The sequence below is a fragment of the Oncorhynchus masou genome, chromosome 6 (genome assembly GCF_036934945.1).
Source record: "Oncorhynchus masou masou isolate Uvic2021 chromosome 6, UVic_Omas_1.1, whole genome shotgun sequence".
NCBI lineage: Eukaryota > Metazoa > Chordata > Actinopteri > Salmoniformes > Salmonidae > Oncorhynchus > Oncorhynchus masou.
Window position 1 is genome coordinate 58,891,518 of NC_088217.1, and position 15,525 is coordinate 58,907,042.

A 15,525-nucleotide genomic window follows, 5' to 3' on the forward strand; every position below is an offset into this window, starting at 1 on the left:
TTTCGGATTGCAGGATGCCGAGGTCATATTCTTTGTTCAAATTCACTTAGATTTGTGGACAATACTTTTTTAATGGCTCGCTCAGAATATGTGCTTTCCAAAAGTTGTTTATACAGTGCATTTGGAAATTATTCAGACACCTTGACTTTTTCCATATTTTGTTACGTTCCAGACTTATTCTAACATGGATTAAGTATTTTGTTTCCCCTCATCAATCTACACACAATACCCCATAATGACGAAGCAAAAACAGGTTTTTAGACATTTTTGCAAATGAAACTGATATGACATTTACATAAGTATATTCAGACCCTACTCAGTACTTTTGTTGAAGCACCTTTGGCAGCAATTACAGCCTTGAGTGTTCTTGGGTATGACGCTACAAGCTTGGCACACCTGTATTTGGGGAGTTTCTCCCATTCTTCTCTGCAGATCCTCTCAAGCTCTGTCAGGTTGGATGGGGAGCGTCGCTGCACAGATATTTTCAGGTCTCTCCAGAGAGATTCAATTGGACTCAAGTCCGGGCTCTGGCTGGGCCACTCAAGGACATTCAGAAACAAGCCACTCCTACATTGTTTTGGCTGTATGGTTAGGGTCGTTGTCCTGTTGGAAGATGAACCTTCGCCCTAGTCAGAGGTCCTGAGCGCTCTGGAGCAGGTTTTCATCAAGGATCTCTGTACTTTGCTCCGTTCATCTTTCCCTCGATCCTGACTAGTCTCCCAGTCCCTGCCACTGAAAAACATCACCATGATTCACCATAGGGATGGTGCCAGCTTTCCTCCAGACATGACGCTTGACATTCAGACCAAAGAGTTCAATCTTGGTTTCATCCGACCAGAGAATCTTGTTTCTCATGGTCGGAGAGTCCTTTAGGTACCTTTTGGCAGACTCCAAGCAAGCTGTCATGTGCCTTTTACTGAGGAGTGGTTTCCATCTGGCCACTATACCATAAAGGTCTGATTGGTGGACTGTTGCAGAGATGGGAGAACCTTTCAAAAGGACAACCAACTCCACAGAAGAACTCTTGAGCTCTGTCAGGTTCTTGGTCACATCCCTGACCAAGGCCCTTCTCCCCCGATTGCTCAGTTTGGCCCGGGCGGCCAGCTCTATGAATAGTCTTAGTGGTTCTTAACATCTTCCAATTAAGAATGATGGAGGCCACTGTGTTCTTGGGAACTTTCAATGATGCATACATTTCTTTGGTACCCTTCCCCAGATCTCTGTCTTGACACATCCTGTCTCTGAGCTCTACGGACAATTCCTTCGACCTCATGGCTTGGTTTTTGCTCTGACATGCACTGTCAACTTTGGGACCTTATATAGACAGGTGTGTGTGTGTACCTTTCCAAATCATGTGTCATCTTGAATTTACCATTGGTGGAATCCTATCAAATTCTAGGAACATCTCAAGGATGATCAATTGAAACAGGATGCACCTGAGCTCAACTTCGAGTCTCATATAAAAGGGTCTGAATACTTATGTAAATAAGGTATATTTGTTTTGTGTTTGCAATAAATTTGCAAACATTTCTTAAAACCTGTTTGTGCTTTGTCATTATGGGTGAATTGATGAGAGATTTGTTTTAATCCATTTTAGAATAAGGCTGTATGAAGCAAAATGTGGAAAGGTCAAGGTGTCTGAATACTTTCCCGATATGCACTATATGATATAGAGAGATCAGTCCTTTCGGCAGCCCAGATCATTTATTCATAAATCCCATTATTAGATGGTTCGGTAGTTGGGTTTCCCAAGGGACTCCATAGGCTAGCATAGTTGAACTAAATTGTAATTAGGAAAAAAATGAGTTGCCTGGTAATGTGTATTTTCAAATCTTAGAATATTCTTAAAGCATTACTGTCCATGATATCGGCAAGGGTACAGATTCCATATTTGGACCATGGGGGGGAATTCAAAAAGGTCACAAGGTATTATTGTGAAATATTGGAGTATGGGCATGACGTTTTGATTCCCAGTTACACTAAACAGAATTATGATTGCAAGATGTAAAGTGCTGTTCCCATGTTTCATGAGCTGAAATAAAATATCACAGAAATTGTCCATATGCATTGTTCAAATTATTTCTCTCTAATGTTTGTGCACTGATCTGTTTACATCCCTGTTAGTGACCTATTTTATCCTTTGTCAAGATAATCCATAAAGAAGCTGATTAAACATCACTACACAGGCGCACCTTGTGCAGGGGACAATAAAAGACCACTCTAAAATGTGCAGTTTTGTCACGCAACACAATGCCACGTGCAATTTGCATGCTGACTGCAGGAACGTCCAACATACCTGTTTCCAGATAATTGAATGTTAATTTCTCTATCATAAACCGACTCCAACATTGTTTTAGATAATATGGCAGTACGTCCAACCGGCCTCACAACCGCAGACCACGTGTAACCACACCAGCCCAGGACCTCCACATCCGGCTTCTTCACCTGCGGCATCATCAGAGTGGGGGAGGGTGGTGTGCTGAGCAGTAATTCTGTCTGTAATAAATCTTTTGTGGGAAAAAACACATTCTAGTTGGCTGGGCCTAGCTACCCAGTGGTTGAACCTGGCTTCCAAGTGGGCCTATGCCCTCCCAGGCCCACCCATGGCTGCGCTCCTGCCCAGTCATATGAAATCCATAGATTAGGGCCTAATTAATTAATTTCAATTGACAGATTTATCTTATATGAACTGTAAATTGTTATGTTTAGATTTTTGTTCAGTATACACTGTTTCAAAATGTTGCGACAAATAGAGATTGTGTGAGCAATAATGGGACCAAAGAATAGTTAAGGGATATATCAGTGAAGACCACCTCTTCCTCTTTGTAAGTTTGTTCATTTTATCCGGGATCGCTTACCTTGCCATATACATTCCGAAACAACACAATAGCCAGAAGGGGGAGACGAGAAGCATTGACCTACAGAAATTCAGCCGTGGCAATATATATTTATTTTGACAATAGATTTTCTGCAGACTAACACTAGAACCATCATAGACCACTGACGTTTGATTTCGTACATTACATTTTTTTTATCACCTCCCAAATAACCTATGTCCTGCTCCTTCCCTGACTTTTCCTACATTTTTGTATTTTACATTGTGATTTCAAAATTCTGACAGTTGGCAAAAAAAAAGTATGTGGAGCCTTTTCATCTGTTTTCTTCACACCTATTATCAACTTAACATGCCAAGACAATGCACTAGGACGTTGGTACCCAGTCAGGAACTAAAGCGTCTCTCTCTCCTCACTGAATGAATGACGAATGGATGTTAATTGTGCAAGTTACTTCACAATTTAATTTAAATTACTGAATGATGAGGAACGTGAAGTGATTGTTTTAATCTAGAAATACAACAGTGTAATGAGTTTGTTATGCCAATTTATCAGTGTTAGCACTTATGTTTGTAGCAAATAATTATATTTTATTTCTTTTACATTTTACTTTGTAAAAATAAGCTATTACTGGAGTGTTTTATTTACTAAAACTATTACTAATCAGATTTGTTGTAAGATAGAAATTAAAACATGGCACGTGTTGCAGTAGTCCTTTAGAATAATGCAAAACATATCCTTGACTCGTGTTATCGAAGTTTGTTGAGCAAGGGGAAACAAAAGATGCCATTCAGCCTGCGCAGCCGGCTCATCGAAACTACACCTACGCTATACCAAAACTAATTCCACACATAAGAGTTTGGCTATAGACAAGATTAAATTGGCAAGTCTGACTGACAGTATTATCAGTTGTCAAATTGCACATGAAGAGAGGGGTGCATCTTGTAATGCACTTTATCAAATCCTCCTTCAGTCACATGCAGGTAACTTTTTTGATTCCATATAGTATGAGAGAGAGCATATTCTGCATATTCTATGACACTTACCTTTGTCAAATAGTTCTCAGCTCTATTTCCAAATGTCACTTTTTCCAAGAGTATCTGCGCTGTCCATGCGTTTAGAGCATGACCGCTTGTGTGGCAGAATTGCTCTGGCTACTAAGCAGACCAACATAATAAATGTAAAATTTGCTATTCTGTTATCTTTTAAACACTTTTTCTTATTTCCACATGTTTCTTTAGACCTGGCAAAATGAAATTATAATGGACTTCTTGAACTAGTGTTTTTTTTGTTTGTTTTACATACATTACAAAACTAATACATGCTATGTTATTTGAAATAATAATTTTTTAGTTTTCTAATGTTACCTACGACATTTATAAACACAACAAAAGTATTATTCTTCCCAGAGTAAAAAACTAATACATGCTATGTTATTTGAAATAATAATTTTTTAGTTTTCTAATGTTACCTACGACCTTTATAAACACAACAAAAGTATTATTCTTCCCATAGCATGTATGAAATGTATTTATTAGACTGTTAGAATGTTGATACGTCATTGGCCAGGATGTGTCGAAAATTGGCTTTAGGCCTACATGTTTAATAGGACCTTGTAGAATTATACAAAACATATCATTGACTTTCTAAACAAATAACTATTGTTTTATTTTTACAATAATATATTTCCACAAATATTTCTTCATACAAGTCATGCTTTACAATTGTTTAATAAAGTCTCCAACGATTAACACTTCAGAGGCTGAAAAGGAGGCTTTTAAGTCTGTGAGATGTGTTAGCACACGTAGGGAAGATGTGGACGAAGAGAATTAGATTGAAATGGAGGAGCCAGAGGAAGTTGGAGCCACCATGTGATGCTGTTTCCTCTCAGCCAATTATGTATTATTGTTATGTACTATTATCTCTATTAATAAATTAGGTCAGATGTTTTAATCTCTCTCTCCCTCTTTCTCTCTCAAACACTGTGGTGGACTGTCAACTCTTAGACCTTTGTGAGGAGGATGACACTATAGACATATCACCTGCACATCAGGCAGTCAATAGCTGCCCCCATGGTGGCAAGGATTTGCAGCAGGCCTACTCTATCCTGCTTCTCGTGGGCACGTGAATGGTTCAACGAATTGTGTGAGGGGTAGGAATGGGTGTATTTCTCCATTCCCTTGTATTAGGCAGTTCAATGGTGAAAATTGTCTCAGTCCCTGGAGAAAAGGAGCACAAGCACAAGACAACAAGTTGATCCCACATTTTAAACCAGCATCAGGAAATTGTCTATCATGGTTCATGTGGGATTCAATGACATTATGAAGGGTAGATCAGAACAACTTAAGATTAATTTTAAAGAACTGATTGGGTCTCTGCTTGACACCAACAAATGCCGAATAATATCTGTCCCTCTCAAAATTGTGGCATTGAACATTTCAGCAGACTTTTAGCCCTCCATAACTGGCTACCGGACTATTGCAGCTCTGTGGGTGGAATATTTATTGACAAATTGTATACTTTCTGGGAACAAAGATGGTTTTATAAGGAGAATGGGATCCACCCAAATCAGTTTTGTTCCTGGATCCTTTCACAGCATTATAAGGCTGCATTGAGACTTATCAACGACCCAAGCCCAACTCAGTTAATCCCTACCATTGTGTGGCTGAGTTGTCACAATGCTTCAGCAAATGTACATTATCCCAGGGACATTGGAAGACACTATGCAATTTATGTCCTTCTAACTGCCCTGAATTCCTCTGCTGATCCTACAGCTATTGTATGCAGTAATCATGTGTCTATGAACCAGAGTTATACTGTTAGCACTGAGGCGGTGTGCCCTAGTAGGAAGTCCACTATGTACAGCTCACCATGCACTAACATAGATAACTGAGCATGACTACTTCTGCTAAGCTTCCCAGTAAAGTAATGAAAATAATCAAGCATCCCAGAAAAGTGCAAAAAATTGTCCATGTTAAGTAGTTTAATAAGAAACAAAGGTTAATGAAATCCATAATTTGCTAGTAACAGATGACATTCATATTCTGACAATCTCTGAAACTCACTTAGATAATACTTTGATGATACAGTGGTAGCAATACATGGTTATAACATCTACAGCAAGACAGAAATGCCAAAGCTAGAGGTGTTGCCGTTTATATTCAGAACCACATTCCTGTAAAGATTAGAGAGGATCTCATGTTAAATACTGTTGAAGTAATATGGCTATAGGTTAATCTGCCTCACCTAAAGCCCATTCTTGTGGGAAGCTGCTATAGACCACCAAGTGCTAACAGTCAGTATCTGCATAACATGTGTGAAATACTTGATAATGTATGTGATATCAGAGAGATATGTATTCTGGGTGATTTAAATATTGACTGGCTTTTATCAGGCTGCCCACACAAGAGAACGCTTCAAACTGTAACTAGGGCCTGCTACATTTTTGAAACTGCTTATTCCAGTTACTAATAAGCATGCACCCATTAAGAAAATGACTGTAAAAACTGTTCAATCCCTGTGGCTTGATGAGGAACTGAAAAATGTTATGGTTGAGAGGGATGAGGAAAAAGGAATGTCAAATAGGTCTGGCTGCACAACTGATTGGCAAACATACTGCAAATTGAGGAATCATGTGACTGACTGAAAAAAAAAATACACTATGAAACAAAGATAAATGACATAAAGAATTATAATAAAACGCTTTGGAACACCATAAATACCATTTTTGAATAAAAAGGCAAACTCTGCTCCAGCATTCTGTAACAACGTTCTTCTGTTGAAGGAGGAGCGGACCAAAATGCAGCGTGGCGGTTACTCATATTTATTGTTGAAAAATGACTAGACATGAAAATACTGAAATGTACAAAAAAACAACAGATGGAAACGTGAAAAAACTATACAGCCTATCTAGTGAAACTAAACACCGAGACAGGAACAATCACCCACGAAACACTCAAAGAATATGGCTGCCTAAATATGGTTCCCAATCAGAGACAACGATAATCACCTGACTCTGATTGAGAACCGCCTCAGGCAGCCATAGACTATGCTATACACCCTACAAAACCCCAAGACGAAACACACCACAATAAACCCATGTCACACCCTGGTCTGACCCAATAAATGAAGATAAACATAAATTTTGACCAGGGCGTAACAGAACCCCCCCCCCCTAAGGTGCGGACTCCCGGACGCACATCAAAACAATAGGGAGGGTCCGGGTGGGCGTCTGTCCATGGAGGCGGCTCCGGCTCCGGCGCGGGACGTGGAACCCACTCTATAAATGTCTTAGTCCCCCCTCCTCGCGTCCTAGGATAGTCCACCCTCGCCGCCGACCATGGCCTAGTAGTCCTCACCCGGAACCCCACTAGACTGAGGGGCAGCTCGGAACTGAGGGTCAGCTCGGGCACCGGCTGCTCCATGCAGACTGACAGCTCTGGCTGCTCCATGCAGACTGACATCTCTGGCTGCTCCATGCAGACTGACAGCTCTGGAGAGGCGAGGCGCACTGTAGGCCTGATGTGTGGTGCTGGCACTGGTGGTACTGGGCCGAGGACACACACAGGAAGCCTGGTGCGGGGAGTTGCCACCGGAGGGCTGGTGTGTGGAGGTGGCACAGGATGGGCTAGACCGTGAAGGCGTACTGGAGATCTTGAGAGCAGTGTTGGCACAGGACGTGCAAGGCTAGGGATGTGCACAGGAGCCCTGGTGCGTGAGGCTGGCACCATCTTAACCAGCCGACTAACACGCACCTCAGGACGAGTATGGAGCGCTGACCCAGGTGCCATCAAATCCCTGACACGTTCCGTCGGGTGAATTCCATGCAAAAAGCTCCAACTCAGCAACTCCCTCATTTCTCTCTCCTCCAATTTCCCCATTAACTCCTTCACAGTCTCTGCTTCGCTCACCTCCAACACCGGCTCTGGTTCTGGTCTCCTCCTTGGCTCCTCACGATAAACAGGGAGTTTTTAAGGTACATGCTGAACCCTGCATATAGGCAATATCACCATAATCCTGCACTGATAAAAAACAAACATGCTTTGAATCAATCCTTTCTGACTAACATTGAAAAGCAAGATTTGTTCCTGAAATATAAACCCAATTTCAACTTAAGATTCTTGGTCAAGTTATCTATGTGCTGTTTAAAATTCAGCTTTTCATCTAACTACATCCCAAGATACTTATAGGAGGTGACCCTATCAATTTGCCTGCCTATTATGGTTAACATCTGCACTCCATCTGTTTACTTTCAGGGAATAGAAAACCATAAACATTTGATTAAGCACAAGTTTCAATTGGAAAAGCTGCCTTTAAATAATATCAACCACCAACTAACTGTAAGTTCTGAAAAGCCTTCTCAATATTCAATGTGCAAGAATAAATAATTGTATCATCAGCATACAGATGGAGATTTTCAGAGTCAACAGTCTTCCCTAAATCATTTATATATAGTGTAAAAATAATCGGACCTAAAATTGAGCCCTGGGGAACTCCTTTTGTAAGCCTTCGAAACTCAAATTTCATACCCTCCTGAGCTGTCAGAAAGATAGATTTGGAACAGATTCAATGCATCAACACTTAAACCAACCTTTTTTAGTATATACAACATAAGGGCACGGTCAACAGTGTTGAATGTCTTTGATAAGTCAATAAAAAGTGAAACACAGTGATTTTTCTTGTTCTGAGCATCTAGAATATCACCTACAACCTTACTTATGGCAGTAATTGTACTATGCTTGGCATTTAAATCCAACTGGAATTGAGATAAAACTGGGTTATTATAAAGAAAGTCTTTCAACTGTGAGTTCACTAGGTTTTCCAAAACTTTTGCCAGTGCAGACAGTTTAAATATGGGACGATAGTTATCCAACTCGGACAGATCTCCACCCTTACATAAAGGGAGTGACATCGGCTGCTTTCCAGACTTTTGGAATGGTATTACTCTCCAATTAAATATTTAATATATGAGTGACAGGGGCAGCAATGATCTCTGCATCAATTCTTTGAAAATAAGGGTTTATTAATTAATCCGGGCCAGCCGCTTTCCCTTTTACGACTAGGGGGCGATATTTAAATTTTTGGATAAAAAACGTTCTCGTTTTAAACAAGATATTTTGTCATGAAAAGATGCTCGACTATGGATATAATTGACATCTTTGGATAGAAAACACTCTGACGTTTCCAAAACTGCAAAGATATTGTCTGTGAGTGCAACAGAACTGATGTTACAGGAGAAACCCAGATAAAAATCAAATCAGGAAGTGCCGCACTTTTTGAAACCGCTTCATGCCAATGACTCCTTATATGGCTGTGAATGAGCTACGAATGAGCTTACGTTTTCTAAGTATTCCCCATGGTGTCTACAACATTGTGACATCTTTTTACACATTTCTGTTGAAGAATAGCCGTAAGGGACCACATTTAGCAAGTGGTTACCTGATGTCTCCCGCAGAAAATCTTGCGTAAAATACTGAGGTAGCCATTTTTCCAATCGCATCTTATGAGAAACCAATTGCCTCGACGGATATATTATTGAATATATATGTTAAAAACACCTTGAGGATTGATTCTAAACAACGTTTGCCATGTTTCTGTTGATATTATGAAGCTAATTTGGAAAAAAGTTTGGCGTTGTAGTGATAGCATTTTCCGGTCGATTTCTCAGCCAAGCATGATGAACAAACGGGAGCTATTTCGTCTACAAAAATAATCTTTTTGGAAAAAAGGAACATTTGCTATCTAACTGGGAGTCTCCTGAGTGAAAACATCCAAAGTTCTTCAAAGGTAAATGATTTAATTTGTTTGCTTTTCTTATTTTCGAGAAAATGTTGCCTGCTGCCAGCAGAGCCTAGCATAGCATTATGCCATGATAAACTTACACAAATGCTTGTCTAGCGTTGGCTGTAATGCATATTTTGAAAATCTGAGATGACAGTGTGATTAACAAAAGGCTAAGCTGTGTCTCAATATATTTCATTTGTGATTTTCATGAATAGGAACATTTACTAGGGGTATTTATGTCCGCGGCGTTATGCTAATTCGTTTGAGGCTATGATTACGCTCCCGGATCCGGGATTGCTAGTCACAAGAAGTTTAATACCAATAGATTTGAGTTCCTTTACAACTTCTGAAAGCTCAATCTCGGTAAAATGAAAAAGATTAACCATAGGCCGGCATGTGGTAGTTTCATTCACAGCCTCATTTGAGATGTTAGGAAGGACTTCATTATCAAATAAATGCCCAGCTTTAGCAAAATGCGCATTAAACATGTGAAGCAGTTTATTCTTGTCAGCCACATCCATAGAATTTAAGATCATATTCAGCGAAAGACCAGAGGAGTTTGTGTTAGCATTCGTGGATTTAATGGTTTTCAATAATTTCATCAGGTTATTGAGATTTGCCTTGGTAGATTCGTAATATAAGCTAGATTTGCATTTCCGTACTAACGAGGTGCACTTACTTCTCAGTTCCCTGAATAACTCCCATTCAGTATGGGAATTACCCATTCTGGCTTTGGCCCATTGTGTATTTCATTTATGGATCAAATCAGATAATTCCCCTGTAAACCAGGGTTTGTATCTACCTCTTACCTGGTATTTTTGAGAGGGGCGTGTTTATCACAGATAGTGGAAAACATAGAATGAAAATAGGAGAATGCCTCTTCGATATCTGGAATATGTGCAATCCTATCCCAGTTGCATGCATAAAGTTCATGCAGGAATGCCTGCTCACAGAACTGCGTAAAATTTTGTTTGACTATGAACTGAGAGGAAACTTTGGGGATTTTATTGTCTCTAATGCAAGCAACTGCACAATGATCACTTAAATTGTTGGCGAAATATCAACAGCTGAGTATTTATGCTGATTGTTTGTTAGAATAACGTAAATAAGTGTTGACTTAGAGATGTCTTTTGGATTGAGTCTTGTGACTGCATTTATAATTTGAGTAAAATGTAATATATTGCACAGTCCTCTTATGGCCTCAGAGTTCGGAGATAACCAATCCCAGTATAAATCTCCCTTAAGTACCATTTCATTTTTCCCCCAACCACACATCAGTTTAACCAGAGAATCCAGGGATTCTACTTTTGCACATGGAGGTCTATAAAATCCTATCAAATCGAAGTGCACACTGTTGATAACCAATTTCAATGCTAAGGACAAGTACATTAGAGTGCCTAGTTTGAGAAACAGACACCTCACAAGTCCTCAACTGGCAGCTTCATTAAATAGTACCAGCAAAACGCCAGTCTCAATGTCAACAGTGAAGAGGCGACTCCGGAATCCTGGCCTTCTAGGCAGAGTTGCAAAGAAAAAGCCATATCCAAGACTGGCCAATAGAAATAAAATATTAAGATGGGCACAGACACTGGACAGAGGAGCTATGCCTAGAAGCAGCATCCCGGAGTCACCTCTTGTCGTGGAAATTTCCTCTATTTACCAAATCATGAGAGCAAACCACACACCAGTCAGAGTTATGCTTAATCTTCACCTTTAATAATTATTAAGCTTTTGCAATAGCATTTTGACTTTCAACAGTTCAGTATCTCTAATGAAAAGTTGAGAGAGGTCAACATAATGGCAATTGGGATCCTTTATAGCAAAGATCCACCCCCCCTAGACGACATGACAAACCACAGGTCTTAGGAACTTACACAAAGAAAGACTTTATTTCAGAGAGGAGTATCCCCTAGCCAGACAGAGTTGGCTATAAATTATTGTTCAGTTTGGTCTCCTAAACAAAGCTCTTATTTCATCCTTGGTACAAAATGGTACCAAGACATTACCCCCACCCTATGATATATATCAAATTGTCATTTAGATACAACCAATTCTAAATACAACCAATCCTGGACAAACTCACGGAGAGGAGAGTGAGGCTATAGGTTAAGATAGGGGCAACAAAAGAATGATTCCAGACACTGCCATCCTCCTCTCCCCGATGGGAAAAGTAGAGAGTGACTGGCACACAGACACAGTGGAGCAAAGGATATGTTTACACACGATGACACCTTGACCTCTCCCCTCTCTCCGGCCCAAACAACTTAGTCTTGACATAGAACAGATACTGCAACCCCGCCACAGTATCATACAAAAATAACATTCTGAATGAGAAGTAACTTACAAACATATGATGAATATAAAACATCTTACCTATGTTACCAACCAATTCTGATTATTCCCCAACACTCTTCACAGTTGACGTTGAGACTGGTGTTTTGCGGGTACTATTTAATGAAGCTGCCAGTTTGGGACTTGTGAGGCACCGGTTTCTCAAACTAGAAACTCTAATGTACTTGTCCTCTTGCTCAGTTGTGCACCGGGGCCTCCCACACCTCTTTCTATTCTGGGCCAGTTTGGGGCCAGTTTGCGCTGTTCTGTGAAGGGAGTAGTACACAGCGCTGTAAGAGATCTTCAGTTTCTTGGCAATTTCTCGCATGGAATAGCCTTCATTTCTCAGAACAAGAATAGACTGACGAGTTTCAGAAAAAAGTTCTTTGTTTCTGGCCATTTTGAGCCTGTAATCAAACCCACAAATGCTGATGCTCCAGATACTCAACTAGTCTAAAGAAGGACAGTTTTATTGCTCCTTTAATCAGCACAACAGTTTTCAGTTGTGATGACATAATTGCAAAAGGGTTTTCTAATTAACCTTTTAAAATGATAAACTTGGATTAGCTAACACAATTTGCCATTGGAACACAGGAGTGAATGTTGCTGATAATGAGCCTCTGTACACCTATGTAGACATTCCACAAAAATCAGCTGTTTCCAGCTATAATAGTCATTTTCAACATTAACAATGTCTACACTGTATTTCTGATCAATTTTACGTTATTTTAATGGACAAAAAAGGTGCTTTTCTTTCAAAAACAAGGACATTTCTAAGTGACCCCAAACTTTTGAACGGCAATGTAGGTGGCTATACCTCCCCGCGTCACATCAATAAACATTATAACAATCCAAGCCTATAAACTGATTTATAACAGATTTCTTAAGCCAGGTCTCGGACAATACTAACACATCTGGGTCAGCAGTGTGTCTTTTATCATGTCCAATTTCAGCATCAGACTTCTCACATTTAATGTGCATCAGTGCCAACCCTGATCTAGTTTTAAAATCATTTGAAGTGGGAAGTTCATCCATAGCCGATGGGCCTGGGTTTGGATGAATGTGTCCAGACACCAAAAGCAGAAGAATAATAAAACACCTTGATTTGTTTCTAGCCAGACCAAACCCTGTAGATGAGAAAGTTTATGAGCATGTCACAGTAGGAGTCAAATGGTAACACAATCGGATCCCTCTGAAAGATGAAAATTGCTATACCATCAGTTAAAGTAGGGTTTAGTGGTATCTCAGGGATAGGGAGATGAGATTTTTTTTAAATAATTTAGACTATACAATGAGCCATAACCCATGTAGGCAGCAATTAAAACCATTTGTTCAAAAAAACACATTTTAACCACTGAATCCAACAATTCACTAAAACAAAAATAAATCAAAATTAGAGTTGTTAGACTTAAGTGCGGCTTTTGACATTATTGATCATAGTCTGCTGATGGAAAAACATATTTGTTAAGGAACAGTGGTTCGTCCTTTAATAATTGCAAGCTTAGAGGTACCCAGCGTCACAGCTTCAATGCTCCAGACCACCGCAAGGGGGAGATAGAGCACTCATGCATTTGGGTCCCAAGGTTTTTATTTGACCAATAATATCGAGTGGTTCCAATGACGAATTTGTTCCGAGCCACCCGTCCCTGGTGACTTTCTTCAGCAAAGATGGCTGACAAAACATTACGGCGGAACCAAATGTAAGTAGTTATAACGTCATAACGAGTCAAGCAAAAAAATGTACAATTGAGAGGAATATGTTAGTTAATGTAGAGACAAACGATTGTGAATTTATTTGTCATTAACTTCTCTAGGGTAGGGTGCAGCATTCGGAATTTTGGATGAAAAGCATGCCCAAATTATTAAACGGCCCAGAGATATGATATGCATATAACTGGTAGATTTGGATATAAAACACTCTAAAGTTTCCAAAACTGTTAACATAGTTTCTGTGAGTATAACAGAACTGATTTGTCAGGCGAAAACCTGAGAAAAACCCATTCAGGAAATTGTTTTTTTTTGTTGGTTTTGTAGTTTTCTATTCAATGCCATTACAGTATCCATTGATTTAGGACTCAAATTTCAGTTCCTATGCCTTCCACTAGATGTCAACAGTCTTTAGAAATTGTTTCAGGCTTGTATTCTGATTATTTTTTTTATTTTTTTATTTCACCTTTATTTAACCAGGTAGGCTAGTTGAGAACAAGTTCTCATTTGCAACTGCGACCTGGCCAAGATAAAGCAGAGCAGTGTGAACAGACAACACAGAGTTACACATGGAGTAAACAATTAACAAGTCAATAACACAGTACAAAAAAAGGCGAGTCTATAGACATTGTGTGCAAAAGGCATGAGGAGGTAGGCGAATAATTACAATTTTGCAGATTAGCACTGGAGTAATAAATGTTCAGATGGTCATGTACAGGTAGAGATACTGGTGTGCAAAAGAGCAGAAAAGTAAATAAATAAAAACAGTGTGGGGATGAGGTAGGTGAAAATGGGTGGGCTATTTACCAATAGACTATGTACAGCTGCAGCAATCGGTTAGCTGCTCAGATAGCACATGTTTGAAGTTGGTGAGGGAGATAAAAGTCTCCAACTTCAGGGATTTTTGCAATTCGTTCCAGTCACAGGCAGCAGAGTACTGGAACGAAAGGCGGCCAAATGAGGTGTTGGCTTTAAGGATGATCAGTGAGATACACCTGCTGGAGCGCGTGCTACGGATGGGTGTTGCCATCGTGACCAGTGAACTGAGATGAGGCGGAGCTTTACCTAGCATGGACTTGTAGATGACCTGGAGCCAGTGGGTCTGGCGACGAATATGTAGCGAGGGCCAGCCGACTAAAGCATACAAGTCGCAGTGGTGGGTGGTATAAGGTGCTTTAGTGACAAAACGGATGGCACTGTGATAAACTGCATCCAGTTTGCTGAGTAGAGTGTTTGAGGCAATTTTGTAGATGACATCGCCGAAGTCGAGGATCGCTAGGATAGTCAGTTTTACTAGGGTAAGTTTGGCGGCGTGAGTGAAGGAGGCTTTGTTGCGGAATAGAAAGCCGACTCTTGATTTGATTTTCGATTGGAGATGTTTGATATGAGTCTGGAAGGAGAGTTTACAAATGAGGGAGTAAGACTAGTCTAAATGAGTGGACCCTACCGTGTCACAGAGCTTTTTCATGCGCAATCCCGAGAGAGTGCCTTTCTTGTTTACCTTTTATATTGACAACGTTATTGTCCGGTTGAAATATTATAGATCTTTTAGGCTAAAAACAACCTGAGGATTGAATATAAACATCGTTTGACATGTTTCTATGAACTTTATGGATACAATTTAGATTTTTTTGTCTGCCTGTTTTGACTGTGTTTGAGCCTGTGGATTACTAAAAAAACGTGCAAACAAAACGGTTTTTGGATATAAAGAGACTTTATTTGAAGTAAGGGAATTCCCCCCTGTATTGGACAAAAATGAATGGCAAACTATTGGCAGAGTACAAACCATGTACACATTGGTCAATACCACCCAAATCGGCGTTGATTCATGCAAAATGTACTTCAAATGCCATATGGCTATTGCCAGTTG